At 37.0% G+C, this 17,891-nt stretch overlaps 1 long non-coding RNA gene across 3 annotated transcripts in view; it reads right to left on the reverse strand.

The window, feature by feature from the left end:
- Positions 1 to 17,455, reverse strand: part of LOC143643392 (uncharacterized) — a 115,144-nt gene extending 97,689 nt beyond the window's left edge. For 2 of the 3 annotated variants that reach the window (XR_013156255.1, XR_013156254.1), the window contains exons 1-3: positions 17,305 to 17,455; positions 16,350 to 16,450; positions 8,255 to 8,326 (exon numbers count right to left, since the gene is read on the reverse strand). This is a non-coding gene — a long non-coding RNA (uncharacterized LOC143643392). Of the gene's footprint in view, positions 1 to 7,691; positions 7,894 to 8,254; positions 8,327 to 16,349; positions 16,451 to 17,304 lie in introns of those variants that run through there. The other variant, XR_013156256.1, reaches the window with a different exon arrangement.
- Positions 17,456 to 17,891: the final 436 nt, after the last annotated feature.

The following is a 17,891-nucleotide window of genomic DNA, read 5'->3' on the forward strand; positions in this document are numbered from 1 at the left end:
TTTATTTTTTAAAATTTAAAACAGTTAATTTAAATTTAAATTACTTATAAAGGCTTGAAATGGTGATGATAAAGTCAACTAGTAAGAAGATGGGCTAGGGATTTACTCAGAGCTGTGCTGGCTCAGTTTAGAAACCACTCTTTTTTTTTTTTCACTTTTTTAATTGTACAGTATAACATATATACAAAGCAAAGAGATTAAAAAGCAATAGTTTTCAAAGCACTCTTCAACATATAGTTACATGAAAGATCCTGGAGTTTGTCATGGGCTACCATACAATCCTCTCAGACTTTTCCTTCTAGTTGCTCCAGAATATAGGAGACTAGAGGGTTTAAATATTTTTTGATCATCACAATTAACTTTTTTTTCCTTCTTTCTTTGTGAAAATAATATTTATACAAAAAAGCTATAAATTTAAAATTGCACTGCAATTAGTTGTAGAACATATTTCAGGCTTTGATATGGGTTACAATTTTACAATTTTAGGTTTTTACATCTAGCTGCTCTAAAATAATGGAGACTAAAAGAGATACCAATTTAATGATACAGCATTCATATTCATTTGTTAAATCCTATCTTCTCTGTATAACTCCAACATCACCTTTGATCCTTCCATTCCTCTCTTTAGGAGTGTTTGGACTATGAAAATTCTAAATTTTTCATATCAGAAGGATCTGTCACTAATATGGGGTAGGGAGATGGGACTATCTATTTTCTGGAGATGCTGGGCTAAGTTTTGGGACTTATCTGGACCAGGGACTCATCTGGATGTTGTAGGTTTCTGGAAAGTTACTCTAGTGCATGGAACCCTTGTGAAATCTTATGTATTGCCCTAGGTATTCTTTAGGATTGGCTGGAATGGTCCTGGTTGGGGGTTGGCAGGTTATGTTAGGTAGCAAGGTCTAACTGAAGCTTGCATAAGAACAACCTCCAAAGTAGCCTCTTGATTCTATTTGAACTCTCTCTGCCACTGATACTTTATTAATTACACTTCTTTTCACCCTTTTGGTCAGGATGTAATTGTTGATCCCATGGTGCCAGGTCTGGATTTATCCCTGGGAGTCATCTCCCATGTCACCAGGGAGACTTTCATGCCTGTATGTCATGTCCCATGTAGGGGAGAATGCAATGATTTCACTTGCAGAGTTGGGCTTAGAGAGACTGAGGCCATATCTGAGCAACAACAGAGGTCCTCCAGAACTAACTGTTAGTTATGCCTATAGGTAGTCTAAGCTTCTCTGCTATCTACATAAGCATCACAAGAGTAAGCCTCATGATTGAGGGCATGGCCTATTGATTTGGGTGTCCCTAAAGTTTGACACAGTATCAGGGAATTCCTTATGGTAAAATTTAATTGTTCCATATTCTTTCTCCCCTCCCCCAGGAAAAGTTGCCAATATTTTTTGATTATCTGCTTAATATACTCTAGGATGCATTCAGGCATTACAATAATTTGCACAGGATTAAAGGACCTCTTTCTTATTCTGTGCTCCCTGTGTTTCAATTGTTCAAATGAGTTATACAGATAGGTTGGATCAGATTATGAACTACAGAAAATTTCAGTTCCAGATCAAATAAACCTTTCTTCCAATGGTCTCAAAGAGCATGTGTGGTTCTAAAATATAGACCCTGTCTTTCCTATACCTATGTTCTAAATTACTTTAACCCCAACTTGTTTGGCTTCATTCTTATCTCTAAGTATCAGGTTATATATATAAACAGCCTCTCAAAATCCAGAAATAATAAACACTGCTCTGGATTTAATGTGTCTGCTCTAAAAGCTTACAATCTAGGCCCCTGTTTTCTAATAAGCATTTTCTAAAGGTGACCATATCATTCTTGTTGTTTTGTTTCTGGTTTATTTTGTCTCACCAAATGTCCCACATGTTCATTCACATCATTGCATGCCTCAGGACTTTGTTCCTTTTGTAGCAGCACAGCCTTCATTCATAAGTATACACCATCATTTGCCAATTTACTTCTCAGTCACTGCATCCTTCAGTCACCTGTATTCATTGGGCATCATGTGTAGGGCCCAAAGTTCGCAGTCCATCAACATTCTCAATGTGAGATAATTTCATTGTTCCCAAGAGAAAGAAAACCAATAAACACACCCTCACCAAATAGGAGCTCTAAACCGCCTCTTAACTCTTGTCCCTCCTTCACATTAGTTACCTCTGTTGCTGCTGTGACAGTGCTGATGGTTTCCTTCTGAACACAGCTCATAGCATACAATAGAAGTTTTCCCCCTGTACACTGGACTTAAATACTCTATGTACAAGAATCATATCTTTGAAGTAATTCTTGCAAGAACTCATCCATATTTCTAGTGTTAATCAGTGGGACACATAGGTCTATACAACCCCTTTCAATCTTGTTCATCTTCAATATGCTAATATTACTTATGGACCCACTAGAGAACCACATTTACTCCTATTCATTCCCTTACATTGGAGTTCAACCTCATTAGCTAACGGTTCATCCATCTCTAGCTTCTATGTATCGCTAACTCCCCTATATTCTGTATTATAAACCTCCGATTATACATTTATGCTGGTCATAAAAGTGGAATCATACAGTATCTATCCTTTTGTGTATGGCTAATTTCACTCAGCATTATGTCCTCAAGACTCATTCATCTTTTCATGTGCTTCAGGACATCATTTTGTCATACTGCTGCATAATATTCCATCATATGTATATACCACATTTTGTTGATCCACTCATCTGTTGATGGGCATTTGGTTTGTTTCCATCTTTCGGAGATTGTGAATAATGCCGCTATGAATATCAGTGGGAAAATGTCTGTTTTGTGTCATTGCTTTCAGCTCTTCTGGGTATATACCAAGTAGTGCTATTGCTGGGTCATAGAGCAGCTCAATATTTAGTTTCCTAAGGAACCACCAAACAGTCTTTCATAATGGCTGCACCATTATGCATTCCCACCAGCAGTGCATAAGTGTCCCTGTTTCTCCACAAACTCTCCAACATTTATAGTTTCCTGTTTGTTTAACAGCAGCCATTCTTATAGGTATGAGGTGGAATATCTCATTGTAGTCTTCATCTGCATTTCCCTTATAGCCAATGAAAAGTATCTGTTCATGTGCTTTTGAACCATCTGTATTTGCTCTTCAGACAGATGCCTATTCACATCATTAGCCCATTTTATAATTGGGTTGTTTGTTCTTGAGTTGTATGATTTCTTTGTATATACAGGAAATCAAACTTTTTCCCAATATGTGATTACCAAATATTTTCTCCGATTGACTGGCTGCCTCTTCACCTTTTTGATAAAGTCTTTTGAGGTGCAGAAGCATTTGATTTTGAGGAGTAACCATTTATCTATTTTTTATTTTGTTGCTTGTGTTTTAGGTATAAAGTTTAGGAAGCTACCTCCTATTACTAGGTCTTGAAGATGGTTCCCTACATTTTTTTCTAGAAGCATTATGGTGCTAGTTCTTATATTTAGATGTTTGATCCACTTTGTGTTAATTTTTTTATAGAGTGAAAGATCAGGGTACTCTTTCATTCTCTTGGCTACTGATATCCAATTCTTCCATGCCCAATTATTGAAAAGACTATCTTGTCCTGGTTCATAGGATTTGGGGGCTTTGTCAAAAATCAGTTGACCATAGATTTGGTGGTTTATTTCTACACTCTTGATTTGATTCCATTGGTCAATGCTTCTGTTTTTGTGCCAGTTCTATGCTGCTTTGACCACTGTGGTTTTATAACAGGTTTTAAAGTCAGGGAGTGTTAATCCTCCCTCTTCGTTCTTCTTTTTTTAGGATGCTTTTAGCTATTCAGGGTCTCTTTTCCTTCTCACTTTTCCAAGTCTTCAAAGTAGGTTGTTGAACTGTTGATTGGTACTGTGTGGAATCTGTAGATTAATTTGGGTAAAATTGACATCTTAACTATAGTCATCCTACCCATGAGCAGGGAATGTTTTCCCACCTATTTAGGTCTTCTTTGATTCTTTTAGCAATGTTATGTAGTTTACTGTGTACAAGTCCTTTACATCCCTTGTTAAGTTCATTCCTAAGTACTTGATTCTTTTAGTTGCTATTTTGAATGGAATTTTTACTCAACTGATTCCTCAGTTAGGTCATTGCTTGTGTATAGAAACGTTACTGATTTTTGCACATTAAATTTGTATCCCACCACCTTGCTGAATTTGTTGATTAGCTCAAGTGACTTTGCTGTATATTTCTCAGAATCTTTCAAGTATAGTATCATATCATCTGTAAATAATGAGTTTTACTTCTTCCTTTCCACTTTGGATGCCTTTTATTTCTTTTTCCTGCCTGATTGCTCTAGCTAGAACTTCTAGCACAATGTTGAATAACAGAGGTGACTGTGGGCATCCTTGTCTTGTACCTGATCTTAGGGGGAAAACTTTCAGTCTCTCTTCATTGAATACAGGGTGCAATGATCTATATATGTCTGTTAGGTCTAATTCATTTATCAAGTTACTTAACTTCTATATTTTCTTGCTGATCTTCTGTCTGGTTGTTCTATCTATAGCGGAGAGTGGTATATTGAAGTTTCCTACTATTACCGTTGAAACATTTATCGCTCCCTTCAGTTTTGCCAATGTCTGTCTCATGTACTTTGGAACTCCTTTATTGGGAGCATAAACATTTGTGATTATTGTATCTTCTTGGTGAATATACCCTTTAATTAATATATCATGTCCTTTAATGTCTCTTATGACATCCTTACATTTAGTCTATTATGTTCAATATTAGTATAGCTGCTCCTGCTTTCTTTTGGTTACAACTTGAGTGGAACATCTGTTTTCCATCCTTTCACTTTCAATCTATTTGTACCCTTGTGTCTAGGATGAGTCTCTTGTAAACAGCATATAGCTAGATTATGTTTCTTAATCCATTCTGCCAATCTGTATCTTTTAATTGGTAAATTTAGTCCATTAACATTCAAAGTTATTACTGAAAAGACATTTCTTGAACCCACCATCTTAACTTTTTTAGGTTATTTGTCAAATCTATACATTCTTTTCTCTCTTTCTCTTTGTATTCTTTAGATTACCCTTAGTGGTACTCTTCAATTATGTGCTTTCCTCTAGACCTCCCTCTTGTCTTTTTTTTTCAGCCAGCAGAGCTCCTTTTAGTATTTCTTATTGGTCTGGCCTCTTTTTGATAAATTCTTCTAGGACTTCTTTGTCTGTGAAAACTTTAATCTCTCCCTCAGTTTTGAAGGACAATTTGACTGAGTACAGAATTCTTGCCTGGAAGTCTTTCTCTTTCAGGATCTTGAATATATCATACTACCACCTTCTTGCCTCCAGGGTGCTAGTTGTATAGTCGGAACCCAGTCTTAATTGGTTTCCCTTGTATGTAGTAGAATGTTTTTCCCTTGCCACTTTCAGGATTTTCTAATTCTCTTCAAAATTTGACAGGCTGATTAGTATGTGTCTTGGGGAAGGCTTATTTGGATTTTTTCTGTTTGGAGTTCGTTGGACTTCTTTGACTTGTATATTTATGTCCATTATAAGGGTTGGGAAGTTTTTCCCCATTACTATCCTCAACTGATCTTCCTAGCCCTTTACTGCTCTCTTCTCCTTCTGGGACACCAATGATTCTTATATTTGTATGCTTTGTTTTGTCTATCATTTCCCTTAGATCCAATTCCATTTTTCCCATCTTTTTTCACATTTGCTGTTTAGAGTCTTCGAAGTCAGTTATCCTGCCCTCTGTATCATTAATTATTTCTTCTGTCTCTTCAAATCTGGTATTGTGTGCCTCTAGTATGTTCTTTATTTGGTCAATATAGGCTTTAATCTCTGTGATATCTGCTATTTTTCTATTCTTTCAAATTCCTCTTTATGCTCTTCTGCTGTTTTCTTGATCTCCTTTTATGTCATTTGCTAGGCCACTTAATTTATTAAGTTGATTTGTATGAACATTTTTAATTAGTTGTTCTAAAATCTGTGTCTGTTCTGGTGTTTTAATTTGGTCATTAGGCAGGGCTCTATCTGTCTGCATTGTGATATGCTTAATGATCTTCTGTTGTCTTTGTGACATGTAAATATCTTGACTGATTTACTTGGGGGTTTATTTCTTTCAGTAGTCTAAGGCCTTTTGCTTGCAGGATGGTTGCACAGCAGGGAGCAGGGTACAGTATGGAGCATTCAGTGTGGTGATTTCTTTCAGGACAGGTATAGGCACAGGTTGGAGATGTTATGCTGATGCTTATGAACATAGGTGCCCAGCAGCCAGGGAGGATGTAGCTATGTGGGTACACTGGTCTGGGGGGCGTAATCCTGGTGTGAGCTGGTCTAAGGCATGGGACCCTTTGTGCGCATACGTAGAGCTGTGGCAGCAGGTCATTGTTATGCCCTCGTGGATTGGGGACAAATGTGACCTGGCTGTACAGGTCAGGACTTTCTCAGAACTGGGAATTGTGGCTGAGGGTTATGCATATGTGTGGCTCTAGGAAGGCTGTAAAGTGCGTTTCCCAGAGTTGAATGATGTGATTGGAGGCCCGTGTGCATGCATGGGCCTAGGTGTGCTGTGAACTGATGCGCAGAGCTGGAGGATGGGGCGGGGATGGGGTGAGGCTATGCAACACTGTGGGCAGGGGGGCAGGTGTAGCCTGGGAATGGATGTTAGTGCCCACGACCTTTCTCTGCTGGCAACAGCCTGCAGGGAACAAGGAGGAGGAGGTAGTGCTCGTGAGGGGTACAGGAGAGGTGGGTTGTGCTGCACTTGGGGTGGGGGTGGGGGGGAGGTACATGCACTGGGGACTGGTGGGGTGGGGGTGCCTGGAGCACGGGGAATGGGAGTGGGTGACCGGGTTTGGGTCCATGGGTGTGGGGTGAGTCGCTGGTCACAGGGCTGTGCTGGTGAGGGTAGTGTGCCCCAGGAACACAGCCTGGCATACTTCCTGGTCCTCCACTCCCGCAGTCTCCACACTTTCATACCAGGCTACAGCTTTCTGCCTCTCAGTTCCTTGGCCTCTCAAAACTACTCTTTAGAAATAAGTTTCTACAGAGTTACATAAAGAATTACAATAAGGGTTACATTTAAAAGTAACAGCATTTAATTGACTCTCTACAATCAACATGAACTATGATAAATGCCAAAGACACAAACAAGAATGAATATGTTTTTCATTTCTGCTCTCAGGATGCATGAAATCTAGAACTGGAAATTCATGAATAAGGACATTGCCAATCTTCTTGGGTTTAGTATAGTAAACAAACCGAGTAGTTTGATCTATTACTGACTGCTTTCTAACGCCTACATTTACACAAATGATAATTGTCACATTTCTCTACAGGATGGTGCCTATTATTAGTATATACTAATGACCAGTTTGACTCCAAATGTGATTTTTTTTTATTTTCAATTTTTGTTTTTTTATTCTTTAAAATGTGATCTTATTTGCCATATGTTTGATAACAGATTTATGCTGTGATCACATACATGGTTTGTTCAGTTTAGTTCACGTAATGATAATTTATTCAACACATACTCTGTTTCACACACTGTGCTAGATAGTGAATTTAAAGATTGAAATAGCATAGATTCTCCCCTTAATTGAACAAAGCTAAGCATTTTGAGGGAAAGAGGGGAAAAGAAGCATAAATGGTTAAGCATAAGAAAATGGTATAGCGGTTATAACAGGATTATGAATGAAGAGTTAAAGATACTAAAGACAGAGTAACTTTTAGCCCAGGTGGGGTGTAAAAGTTTTACCCTGAGGGCAACTTTTGATCTGGACAAGGAGTTGGTTTTACTTGGTCATTGCAAGGAGGGATGGCATTCCAGGGTGAGGCCTCAGGTGTGCTGTCCCAAGGAAGGCTTGAACAGTAAGAAATGCCCAGGCATTCAGGGCTGCTTGGCAAGCGGTACTGAGGAATTTGGGTTGCTAAAGAATGAAAAGCAAAGTAGAAGGGGCTGAAATCATGAAAATCAGCTGAGAAATTAAGTTGGGTTCTAATTATGAAGAATTTTACTTTATTTTACAAAGAGTTATGCTACGGATCTTTTGTAGGGAATTACGTATGAAGTCAAATAATTTGATCTGGGTTTTATAACAGGTAGGATCTAAGGGAGGGGCAGACTAGAAGTGGGAGTCCAGTTTAGAAGTCTGATAATCATTAATATGCATATTTATCCTGTCGTTTACTGAGGTATCAACTTTTAATTGGTATGCTATTTTATAAGGAGTATTTTTAGGCATAATATTCAAATAGGTAGCATGGTTTTGGAAATGTTTGAAATCCTACCTTTGAAGACTTAACTCCATCATAACCAGCTTCCATAGCAGTTCCGTATAGACTTATTTACTCATTTTTATCCTAAAAGGGAAAAAAATAAGTCATCACATAAATGTGTGAGTTTAGACAAATTCTTTATCTTTTCCATGGCATTTTTACATTTGAAATCTAGCCGCTGAGCCTAGAGCTAATATTTCAATATGGGACACTCAGGATGTCCAAAGCAAATTGCTTCTTGTCCTATTGCATTGCTACTCTGTGACTATTGTTGATTAATTAGTCTACCATTGCAACAGGAAGTGTCCCTATCAGAAGGCAGGATTGAGCTCAAAAGGTGATTGGTTATATTCTTTTGACATCATAGATCTTTGGAATTCAAAATTTCTAGTACTAAACAACTTTTCACAACCGCCTATTTTTTTCAATGCACTGGTGAAATGCAGTGTGTTATTTGAGGCATAATTGCTGACAGGCTAAACACCTGCAGTGTTCTTTGCTCCTGGATGTAGAAGTCCCTGTGAAAATTACAAAGTGCTCTAGCAGAAATGAAAGTTATCATCATTCCCCAGGACCTAGAAAGTGAAATCAATACCATCAGATTTTGAGCTTGAAATTTTTAATTTGTTTTTTTTGTTGTTGTTGTTTTACAAGCCTCACTTAGAAAGAAGTAGTTTCAATGATAACAGTTTCCAATTTCCAGCATCAGAATCATCTATTATATAACAAATGCCTGGCCAATATTTAAAAAAAAAGCTATTTGGGTTGCTCTTTACAGATGTCAGGATAGCCACTGATTTTCATTTTACAACATGCATTCAATGTTTATTTTTTGTACAGGTTTGGTTAATTGAGGTATAATTTATATACTGTAAATTCCACCTTGTTTAGATGCACGGTTTTATGTATTCTGACAAGCACACACATTCATCCAAACACTACCAAAATCATGACAAAGAATGTCTACACAACCGCCAAATTTCCCTTTTGCCCCTTCATACTCATTCCATTCTCCCTGTTCATACCCCTTACAACCATGGTCTGTTTTGTGTCTTTGTCGTTTTGTCTTTTTCAGAATATTATATAAATGGAACAATCTAGGATATAGCTATTACAGTATAGTTTCTTTCAATTAGCATCCATAATTAAGGTTCACCTATGTTGCTGCATTGCAGGGTAGTATCCCATTGTATGGCTACACAACTATCAATTTCATCTGTTTTGGAAATGTTAGTTCTTTCAAGTATTTGAAGATTATGGATAAAGTTGTTATAAACATTTTTGAATAGGATTTGTGTGGCTATATGTTTTCATTTACCTTGAATAAATATGTAGGTGAAAGATTATGTCAAAATGTTTTCCAAAATGGCTGTACAATTCTGCATTTCCACTAGCAATATGAGAGTTTCAGTCACTCCACATCCTCACCAGCTCTTAATATTGCCAAGTGTATAGTTATATCTCACATTGTGGTTCTGTAGCAGTACCTCATCTGATTTTAATTTGCATTTCTATGATGATTAATGATGTTGTACATCATTCCATATGTTTATGTGCCATTTGTAAATTTTCACTGAAACAGTGTCACTCAAAATCTTTTGCCCATTTTTTTTCTTAGCACTTTGTTTTCTCATTATTGAGTTTTGTGATTTTTAAAATATCTATTTTATTGATAGTTTTTTCAACAAATGGTGTTGGAAAAACTGGATGTCCGCATGCAATAGAATGAAGTTAGACCACAACTTTATGCCATATACAAAAATTAATTAAAAATGGATCAATGACATAAATATAAGAGCTAAAATTATAGCATAAGGTCAAATCTTCATGACCTGGGATTCTGTAATGAATTCTTAGATACACTATGAAACGCATGAGCAACAGTAGATAATTTTAACTTCATGAAAAGAAACAGTAGATAATTTCAACTTCAAGAAAATTTAAGAAGTTTTGTGCATTGAAGGATACTATCAAGAAAGTGAAAAGAAAATACATAGAATATGAGAAAATAGTTGCAAACCATATATTAAATAAGGACTTGATATCCAAAATATATTAGTAACTTTTACAAACCAACAAGATGACAAACAACCAAACTGAAAAATGGCATTAGGCATTAGGGCAAGGCAAATCAAATCACCTAGAATAGCACTTAACACACACAAGGATGGCTATTAAAAAATAGGGAATAACAAATGTTGGTGAGAATGTGGAGAAATTGCAACTCTAGTGTTTTTTTTTTGCTATCAATGTAGAATAGTGCAGCTCATATGAAAAGCAATATGGTGGTTCCTCAAAAAGTTAAATATAGAATTGCCATATGACCTGGCAATTCCATGCACATGCATGTACCCAAGGAAAGTAAAAGCAGGATCTCAAACAGATTTATGTACACCAATGTTCATAGCAGCATTATTAAAAAATAGCTAAAAGGTGGAAACAACCCAACTGTCTATCAATAAAAGAATGAATAAACATATTATTTGGCTATAAGGAGGATGTTCTGAGACATGCTGGAATATGCAGGAACATTTAAATCATAATGCTTAGTGAAATAAGGACAAATATTACATGATGTCACTTATATGAGATATGTAGAAACAGTGAATTCAAAGAGAGAAAATAGATCGGGGGTACCAAGATATGGGAGCAGAGATAAAGAAGGATTTTTCACCTGGCGGGCATGGAGTACTTGTAAATAAAAATCAATTAAAAATGTTTGCTTTAAACTGATCAGAGCTGGGTTGTTTATTAGGCTGTATATAAGTCAAGGTTCTTTGGAGAAACAGAACCAATAAGATACACACACACACACACACACATTCATTTTCAGGAATTGACTTGATTATGGGGACTGAAATGTTCATAATAGGTAGAATAGGCCTGCAGTCTGGAAACTCAACAGGACTTTTATGCTGCAGTATTGAAGCAGAAATTCTTCTTCCCTGGGAAATTTCAGTTTTTCTATAAAAGGCTTTCAACTGATTGGATGATGCCCAAATCACAATATCAAGGGTAATCTCTTTTATTTAAATCCAATGACTGTAGATGTTAACCAAATCTATGCAACACCTTTACGGCAAAATATCTACACTACTGTGTGACAAAACAAACCATAGCCTAGCCAAGCTGACACCCCAAATTAACTGTCTCAGGAAGCAACAGATAACCACAACAGTCTAGGGAGGGTGACAAAATTGGAAACACAGGAGGTAAGAATGGGATGCCCACACAGAGTAAGAGCTCAGGCAGGAAGAAACAAAAGCTGTATGAGAAAATAATCCTTAGTTCACAGAACTGTGTGACAAATGCCTGGCTGGATGTGAGAATTGCTTTTAGGATCTGTTCTCTTCTTCTTTTTTGAACGTGAATGTTTATTGTGATTATACTATTACACTGTCTTTGTCCCAGCGCTGTATGGTAGAAGTGTAAGAGACAGGTAACTAGACTCTGTAGCTCAAAGCACTTCTGATGGGGAGGAGCTATACTCAAGGACTGCAGAGGGGCTTCATCTGGATCTAGATTAGATTAAGAAGACAAGAATTTAGACCTTGAGTCTGAGTCTGATGCTGTAATGTGAAAAGCCTTTTGGGGGGTCCTGAGAAAAGGTGAGTATGTTTTGCATCTAAGAGTAACATAAATAAGCTTATGGTTATGGAGCAGATTGAAGAAGGCTTTAAATTATTTGAAACTCCTCCATTTGAGAATTTTAATTGTTCTCCTTTTATATCTGGTCTACCCTTACTGATTGGTTTAACCAATATAAAGTTTTTGAACTTGAGAAGCTCGATCATAAAAAATTTTGATTCATTATCTTGATTTTATAAGAATGCTAACTCTTGGAATGTTTCCTTTCCAAACTCAGCTGCCATGCTATGAAAATCCCAACTCAAATGCAGAAGACATATTCAGAAGCTGCTGGTCAAATCCTAAACTGAGAGCTAAACCAATAGCCAGCACTGATGGCCAGCAATGCATATGAGCCACCCTGGCTCTGCTCCTTATTGAGCTTTCAGGTGACTGAAACCCCAGGGGACTTCTGCCTGCAATCACACAAGAGATTGTCAGTGAGAACTGCCCACTAGAGCTTAGTTAACTCACAGAACCAAGAACAATAATTTTTAAACGATATTTTAAACTACTAAATAGTGGGATTTTTGTTACAAAGCACCAGTTAAACAGTATATTGATATATTGACCAATATATAATTTTTAATTAATATTAGTTTTACTCTGTATTCATAGTTCATTTTATATTTTGTCATTTGATGCCCATCATGCTGTGTGCCTAGTTTGCTTCTTTTAAAAAATATTCCATTCATTGTGGAACATTTTGTTTTCCAAATAAATTTTAAATTTAGTTTATAATGTTCCACTGAAAATCCACTATAATCTGAAATTTGATTGAATCTGTAGAAAATGTCATGATTTTATCTTTTGAAATTTTAGGTATATATTCTTTGTCCTGGTAATTGAAAACACATGGTTCATTTTGAGAAAGAAAATCTTTTAGAGTATTCACCATATTCACAATTTTTTATAACATTAGCTACTAACAATTTTTTGATCTTTCTTTTGTAGCTTTTTTGTTTCATTCAAACTGTATTAATTTCTAGGTATTCTGAATGTCCTTTACAGGCTAACTACTTTTGCATAATCATCAACATTAAAATGGCAAAAATAATGTTTGAAGGAATGATAAACTTTGCTAAATATTTCCTGTATCAAGAATAGATGGCCTAAGAACTAGCTCATTATTTCAAAAATTCATCAGTATGACCTTGAATGCATTAGTTGATTCTTTCTCTGAAAGTTATATTCAAGAAGAAAAATTATCATTGCCTCTTCATTTTTTCTGTATGATAGTTACATTAATACAACCACTTATAAAAAATCATGTGCCAGAATCTTTCTGTATCAGTGATCACTTTTAGAAAGATAAAAATCTGTATCAGAAATTCAGACTTTTACCACATTGAGCTTTCAGTGAAAACATATCATGGAACGTTTCTCATGAAGGACAAATGATTATGAAATATTCAGTTTTTTTTAACACAAAATTACAAAACAGCAGATAAAATGAGGAAAAAATCTACCTTTCAGGATTATCCATCATTCATTTCTCACACTCCTTATCACATATTCCTTATTTCTTCTGGTTTATTTGACCTACTTTTAGTTCTTAGAAGATACCATACTGAGCCATACCTCTGTGCATTTTGTCTTTGATTCTCCTAGCAGTCTTCCCAAACCATCACCAGCCCTATCCCTACCAACTGGGTTTTTACTCTTCTAACAGACTCATAAAGTAGTTTTATTGAGCTATATATTCACACACCATACTGGCAAATTATTACACACAGGAGGCCCATATATTTATTAATTGAGTGAGTGAGTGAGTAAATGAATGAATGATTGTATAAAATTGCCTTTAATCCATTTAAACAATGTGGTACTGGGGTAAATTCTTATATAATTGAATAACAGATATTATTTCTGTGTTCTTATATGGAAACATTTTTATTCTTCCAATACAGATCTTATTTTTAATAGTATCAGGGTAACACTGCTTTTTGGTTTTTGGGCTCCACCATTACTGCTAAAATTTTATTTTCACTTGTGTTCTAGTTTGCTAGCTGTGGGAATGCAACACACCAGAGACAAATTGGCTTTTAATAAAAGGGGATTTATTTCATTAGTTCTTCAGAGGAAAGGCAGCTAATTTTCATCTAAGGTTCTTTCTTACATGGGAAGGCTCACGGTGATCTCTGCTGGCCTTCTCTCCAGGCCTTTGGGTTCCAACAACTTTCCCCGGGGTGATTCCTTTCTACATCTGGAAAGGCCTGGGCTGAGCTGCGAGTGCTGAGATGAGGTATGCTGAGCTGCTTGGGCTGTGCTACGTTGTGCTCTCTCATCTAAGCACCAGCCAATTAAGTCAACATCATTCATTGCAGCAGGCACGCCTCCTAGCCAACTGCAGATGGAATCAGCAATAGATGAAGTTCACGTGCCATTGGCTCATGTCCACAGCAACAGAACTAGGTGCCTTCACCTGGCCAAGTTGACAATTGAATCTAACTACCACATGTCCACCCCTTGTCAATTTGGCAACTACACGGATCACCTTAAACAATATTAAGGTGCAAAAAATTCTCTTCTGGCTGTGGGTCTATGAATCTCAAAACAAGTTATCCAGTGCCAATATGCAAAGGAGGACATTCACAGAATACAGCTTTTCATTTCCATAGGGAGAAATTGGAACAGTCGCATGACCCAAACAGTTCTGAAAACCTGCAGGGCAAACTCCATTGGATTTCAAAGTCTGAAAGTCATTTATCTTTGGCTTTAGAAAGTGGCAGCCCCACCCTTTCCAAGGGCCTGTGCAGTGGCCTGGCTCATTCCAAATCAACCTCAGGGAACATTGCGTAGACCACCTTTTTCTTGGCTCCACTCTCTCCAGGCATCAGGGCCACCCCTGGGTTCTCTGTCATTTCCGGGACACATGTTCAACGCCTCCATGTGGTGGCAGCCAGGCTCTCCCCAGTCCCCCACGGAGTGTGCTGTACCTTCTCCAAGGCCTAAGGCTGCATGACTCTTCCACTGCAATGAGGTGGGAAAGTCATCCTCGCCCTTCAGGGTAAACTCACCCTCTCCATGTATATGGGTGGGTCCACTCTCCCAGCTGAGGTTTCTTGGCTTCAGACCTGAGCTTCCATGGTTCTCACTGTGCGAATTCCAATTTTTCTCTTTTGTGTCTACCTTTTGTCCACCAAAGTGGTTCCGTTTACACCAACAGTCTCTTCAAGCACTCCAGGATTTCTCCATCATTCTCTTCATAGTTCCTCCAAAATCTTCCCCTTAGCCATCCAAAAAGTTGTTCCAATATATCTTGTATTTGCAAACTGCAGCAGCACCCCACTCTCTGGTACTAAAATCTGTTCTAGTTAGGGTTCTCTAGAGAAAAAGAATCAACAGGGAATACTTGCAAATATAAAATTTATAAAAATGCCTCACGTGACCACTGAAATGCAGAGTCCAAAATCTGCAGGGCAGGCTGTGAAGCCAACGATTTCGATGGAGGGTCTGGATGGTACAGGAGAATGTACCCATCCATATACATGGAGAGGGTGAGTTGACCCTGAAGGGTGAGGATGAGTTTCCCACCTCATTGCAGTGGAAGAGTCGTGCAGCTTTAGGCCTTGGAGAAGGTACAGCATGCTCCTTGGGGGACTGGGGAGAGGCTCACCGGCTGAATCAGGAAGAGAGCCTGTCTCTTCTGAATTCTCCTTAAAAGGCGTCCAGTGATTAGACTGAGCATCACTCATTGCAGAAGACACTCCCCTTGGATGATTACAAATAGAATCAGCTGTGGATGCAGCTGACCTGATCATGATCTAATTCTGAAATGTCCTCATTGCAACAGACAGGCCAGTACTTGCCCAACCAGATAAACAGGTACCACCACTTGGCCAAGTTGAGATATGAAGCTGACCATGACAACTTGTTTTCGAAATTATTTCTTTGCATGAGATCTTTCCCTTGGTAGAAATCATGCATATTTACTCATTTTTGCATAACTATATTTAAAGACAATAAATTAATCACTTGCATCTGTTTTTATTTTGCTATTTTACACTTTTGAAGCAGAAACAAAGTACAGCAATACTACTTATTGCACTTAATCTTTAATCAACATACCATCTTTCCTTGTTTTAGACAGAAAATACTTAACTATCTACCTCTCAACCTCCCCCCGCACATGGTGTCAAAACCAAGGTAAGAAGAATAATAAACAATTACACAATAATTCACGACATATTATATTATGTAAGAGCAGAACTGAGGGTTTCAAAAGAGAAAGGCTCCTTATACTGATCTCACATCTTTCCAGCTAAATAAAAGGTGTGGGTTGCATCCTTTAAACATTAGGTTTTAGAAAAAAGCTGACTGCAGAAGGAACCTGATCCTTCATTTCTCCTCTTGCTGTTTTATTATTTATTTTTTTTAGGTTTTGTACAGTAAAACCAGTAAGACAATACCTAGCCATTCACTGTCGGATTTTTTTGTGTTCTTTGTGTGTGTGGTTTCAGCAATTATTTTTGATTACCTGTTTTGTCATGATCACAATTTCCTGTAATACTTCTTTTCTCTCCCAAGGGAAATTAACGTCCATTCCCAGCATTTGTCCCTTATTTTCTTTGTGAAAACCTAGACAGGGAAGCAAGGGATTAATTTAATATTTAGCAATATCTATGTCATTGGTCGATAATTTATTCTTATAATTTTTACTCTACGGGCTTCTTCAGAGTGACCTCTGGTCCTTTATATGCCTGAAACACATTTTTGTATAATATTTTGACCTCCCGTGATATGTCCCATTGCATTCCTTACCTTGGTTTTCCCTTTCATTCTGCTCTTACTACTGTTCCCTTTGTCTCTTTCCAGCAATTCTGCCTAGCCAATATTTTATACTTCATATCTGAGCTGCTCATATACTTGATTACTTTTTGCAAATCATTTTTCATCCATATTGGATTAAAAAAAATTCTGTGGTATTTACTTTTAGGTTGTACATAAACACAATCTGTTGGGAACACTAAACATTCATTTACCTTGGAACATGTTCCAGTTTCTTCTCATTTTTGTTTTATTCTATGTGATATGAGGAAAAAATAACTCACCATTTTTTTCTTATTCCAAATTTGGTACAGCAAGTTCCCAATACCTTCTTTTCTCATTTATTGATTCCTTTATTGGCTCATTATGAACTCAGATGTTCCTTAACATTTCTTTGTTTCTTGTTATTTTATATTTGTCCATAATCATCTGAGGACATGACCCCATTTTGTGTGTTAATAAAAGTTAACAAAGCAAATATGTTTCTAATTTTGTTCACATGATAAAAAGAACATGTCCACATATGAAACATTCACCCCAAATGTAGTCTCATTTAAGATATTTTTAGGTATAAACATATTTTTTATTATTAGATATTTCTTGTCATCTTCAATATTTCTATAGTACATTTCTAAGATGCAGTTTCTCATCATTCTATAATATACCAATAGAAGTGTAAGTCCTCCAACTTTCTTCTTTTTCAAGATGTTTTTGCTATCCAGATAAATTTGAGAGCTGGCTTTTCCAATTCTGCAAAGTAGGCTGTTGGAATTTTTTTTTTCCCTACTGGCAGGCACCAGGAATTGAATCTGGGTCTCTGGCATGGCAGTTGAGAATTCTACCACTGAGCCACCGTCATACCACCCGGCTGTTGGAATTTTGATTGAGACTGCCTTGGATCAGTACTGTATTTAACCCCTCACCTGTGTAAGATGTTTGGCCTATTTCCAGTTTGGGGCTAATATGAATAAAGTTTCTATAAACATTCCTGTGTAGGTATTTGTGTGACCCTAATGCTTCCTTTTCTCTGGGATAAATGTCAAGGAATGTAGTTGCTGGGTCATGGCTACTTTTTAAAGAAACTGAAAAATGTTTTCCAGAGTAGCTGTACATTTTACATTCCTACCAGTAATGTATGTGATCCACTTTTTCCACATCTTCACCAGCATTTGTTTTTGTCATGTTTTCCATTCTGAAATGTATATAGTGATGTAGAATTGTGGTTTTAATTTTCCTTTCCTCATTGACTAAT

This window comes from Tamandua tetradactyla, chromosome 8 (genome assembly GCF_023851605.1).
Source record: "Tamandua tetradactyla isolate mTamTet1 chromosome 8, mTamTet1.pri, whole genome shotgun sequence".
NCBI classification, from domain to species: domain Eukaryota; kingdom Metazoa; phylum Chordata; class Mammalia; order Pilosa; family Myrmecophagidae; genus Tamandua; species Tamandua tetradactyla.